A 3,983-nucleotide genomic window follows, 5' to 3' on the forward strand; every position below is an offset into this window, starting at 1 on the left:
CCTTGCTTGCATTGCATCGCAGCAGAAATGAAGCCAGGTTTGACTTTTTTGTAATGATAATCAGGATGGTTTTGGAAAGTGATGACAAGCAAACTATTTAGTCATGTAGTTTTGGGACTTGTTGAATCATGCGCCTGAGAAATCTTCTCCTGCCTCTGTGATCTCACGACATAACGATGTGAGGATGTGAGGACGGATGGTGACTTTGAGACATCGTCCTCACATGGCGAGACAGTGCAAGTTGTTAATGACGGTGCCTGTTGGGTGGAGGAGCTCTGACTAACCTGCCTTAAAAAGGAAAACTATCCCGTCCTGGGAGACGCACACAGTGTCCCTGCAGGCGTTCCCAGAGCCGGAGAAAGCCCACATACCCAAACAATCTGTGCCATTAATGATGAGATCATTAGAGGTGTGTGTGACAGTGAGGTGGATTTAAAGGGAGGCGTCCCTCCGCCAGCTCACCCAAATGTGCTCTAAGTCACATCGGGTTGAGAATGTGTGTTAGAGGCAAAAACATTTTAACAACTGAATTGCATTTTCAGGAATCACTTGAAAACACATTTTATTTATTAACAACAGGAGAAAGAGGACACCCACACTCCAGTCAGTGCAGTATTCATCTGCTGGATATTTACTCAGATATGTAACAGTGTGCACATTGAATTTCAGCTGCAGCACCTCCAACAACTCTTTATTCGCATGAGCAGATTATGGAACAATAGACTCTGGGAACAGACATGAGATTGTTGTATTTTTATGTTTCTTTTTGTCATTTTGTGTCCTTTTTGTAGTTGCTTTGTGTCTTTTGAAGTCATTTTGTGCCTTTTTTTGGGTCATTTTGGGTCATTTTGGGTCTCTGTGGCGGTCGCTTGTGTCTCTTTGGGGTCTTTTGGGGGGGGTATTATGTCTTTTTGAGATAATTCTGTGTTTTTTTATATTGTTTTCTGTCTCTTGGCAGTCATTTTGTGTCTCTTCGTGGTCTTTTAGTGCCTCTTTGCAGTTATTTTGTGTTTCTTTGAGGGAAGTTTGTGTCTCTTTTAGTTGTTTTATATTTATTTGTAGTCGATTTGGGTGTCTCTGTAGTTGTCCAATGTCTCTCAGAGGTGGTTTGGGGTTTTTTCTTTGCAATTGTGTGCCATTGTTTTTGTTCTGTGTCTTTGTGAAGTAATTTTGTGTCTTTTTGTTGGTGTTGTGGTTTTCGTAGTCACTTGGTTCCTCTTTGTGGTAATTTTGTGGTTCTCTGATGTCATTTTGATCCCGTTTTTTTATCTTTGTATTTATTTCATTTTATATGCTCTTGAACGTGAGAGCGATGATCCCCTTAAATTAGATCAACGTCAGAGGAACTTTAACCCAACTCTGACGTGCGTTTTGGAGCTCCGTGTAGCCCAATCACTGCAGAACTTTGCAGCTTTCACCAGCTCTGATGTGTGTGCACATTTTTATGACATTTCAAACACCGTCAAACCCCTGTGATGACGGAGCAGTACTGGTGTATTCAGACAGATTCCCATGTAGTAAGATCCCAGTATGTTCACCATTCTCTACTGCAGACTGTTGTTCTCACATCTATTAATAGAGGCTGAATGCGTGTGTGTGTGTGTGTGTGTGTGTGTGTGTGTGTGTGTGTGTGTGTGTGTGTGTGTGTGTGTGTGTGTTTTCATCCCTCTGGGCTTCCTCAGGAGCAGAAGAGACACTGTGAGCTGACAGCTGATATAAACAGATCTTTATCGTTTTCAGACTCTCCTCCTCTTCCTCCTCCCCTGTCGTTCAGCTCAATATAAGGTCAGTTCCTGTGGTGAGACATTACATCAACATTTACATTTATATTAGCATTATACTCTCAAGCTATGATATTTTTATGTACTTAACTTAAGCTAAATAGAGTTCTAATTTGTTTCTTTAACTTTTTTTTTTAACTCGCACTTAAGGTACTTAGCATACTTATTTGCCTTATCCTGTTTATTAAAAAAAATGAGAGAAAAAAAAAGCCAAAACATTTTAAAGAAAATGAAAATTGCAATTTAAAAAAAATCACCAAAAATTCCTAAAGAAAAAAAAATGCCAAAAGTTCTAAAGAGCAAAAAATGCCAAAAGTATTAAAAATCACCCAGAATTTTAAAGGAAAAAAAATGCCAAAAGTTTTTAAGGAAAAAGAAAAAAAAAGGAAATTCAAAGAAAACAGATCACCTTTAAAAAAACATTTAAAGTAATAAATCAGCCAGAAAAACAAAAAGAAAACTCAACTCAAAAGCATGCCTTGCAACCCCAAAAAAAGCCTTTTTCTCCTGCAGAGCTCCAGACTAAGCCCTTAATGTCTCCAAATCCTGAAAACGCCCCTGGTACTTTTACCTGTATATAATCATCAATCAGCAATCATCGTCAAGAATTGAATTTACAGTGAATTTACTTTTTCATATTGTGCACAAAGTGAATCGTTTTGCGCCTTATCATCATGTTTGTGTTGGAAAGTTTATAAAAAGTGAGAGGAAGCAGAGGGGAATCAGGACAGCACAGGAAATGTGAAGGAAAGCTGTTTAAAGAGGAACTGTGCTATACAGGAAAGATGGGACGGTTTTGCAACATTTCTGCTAGAATCTATTTTTTTCACCAAGTAGAAATGAAAGCACACACTCATCAAACGGTCCCGTCACAGAGCGTTTAAAAGGCCGCACAGACTCGGAGCTCAGCTTTGTTCTTCATCCTGGTAGCCACCCACCAGGTTGTTCTTTTTTTTGGCTGTGCAAACCTTTTAAATTTTTTACCAACTTTTAAAACCTGTTAAAAAAGAAGATTAATTTTGGCTCATTTTCCAATTTCTTTTTCTTAAAAAAAATTAAGGTTTGGAAAGGATATTTTTAATATTTTTTTTTTTTGCAATTCTTAAAAAAAAAATTGGCAGTTTTCTTCTTTAAAAGATTTTAGTTTGAAAGGCATGTTTTCTTTAAAATTACAGTATTTTTTCCTTTAAAAAATGTGTTGATGTTTTAAAAAAGGGCGTTTTTTTCTTTGACTCTATAACGACTTTTTTTTGTGTTTGTTTATCATTATATACAGTCTGTGGGTTAGCCAAGTACTGATGCATCTTTTATCAGACAGACTTTAGCTTTTGCACTATAATATCAATGTAATTATAAAGTTAAGGAGCTAACTGTGTGCTGTTTTACTACACTGATATTAATCGTCATTGTCTTGTTGTATAGATGTCACTAAATATCGAAAAGCAAAGAAAGACAGGCTGAAATCTCGATGCCTGATGTTGGAGCTAGCAGTCAGTAGCTTCTAGCTTTGTTGTCTCATTTTTTGTCAATTTGTGCACTTTTTTCTTCAGTCTTGGATCATGACGAGCTCCAAAGAGGCCGTGCAGTCAGCAGCCAAAGAGTTTCTGCAGTTTATGGACAAAGGAGTGTCTCCATATCACGGTAAAGTCAAAAAAAAAAAAAAGAAAAAAAAAAGGGAATTATCCTTTAATATTCCAGATTTTATTACATTAATATTTGATGTCATTTTAGTTGATTTTTAAAGAAACCATATCTTCCAAACAATGGGACAGTTTTGGAAGGCATGTTCTATTTAAAATCACCATATTTTGAAAAAAAAAAATAAACAAACAGTCCCTAAGTTATATTTAAGATATTTAGTTGTTATTATGTTCTGAATTCATAACTTAAAATAATATTAAATGCCATTATATAATAGAGAATATGAAGCAATAAGGAATATTGATGGTCATTTCAGAGAATGTATAGTCTTCATAAATTTGCCTCAAAGTCATGGAAAAGTCCTGGAAATTTATAAGTAAAAATGTGAATAAATCCTGATAAGTTTGAAAAGGACCCTAAGTCCCTCGGCCTCTGCTGAAAAGAAGAAAGTCATGATAAATGGTTACAAGATTAAATTAACCTTATTGTTATATACCCAGCCTTAATGTCAGAGAAGCGTTGGTCAAAAACATTGTTTCTTCTTCTTTAAATCCCTGCAGT

General features: G+C 36.3%; 1 long non-coding RNA gene across 1 annotated transcript; it reads left to right on the forward strand.

Annotated features, from left to right (window-relative positions):
* Window positions 1-2,662: 2,662 nt before the first annotated feature.
* LOC121939985 lies at window positions 2,663-3,428 on the forward strand. The gene is made up of 2 exons (XR_006105558.1): window positions 2,663-2,841; window positions 3,332-3,428. It is a non-coding gene; the product is annotated as an uncharacterized LOC121939985 (long non-coding RNA).
* Window positions 3,429-3,983: the final 555 nt, after the last annotated feature.

Source organism: Plectropomus leopardus, unplaced genomic scaffold (genome assembly GCF_008729295.1).
Source record: "Plectropomus leopardus isolate mb unplaced genomic scaffold, YSFRI_Pleo_2.0 unplaced_scaffold696, whole genome shotgun sequence".
Lineage (NCBI taxonomy): Eukaryota > Metazoa > Chordata > Actinopteri > Perciformes > Serranidae > Plectropomus > Plectropomus leopardus.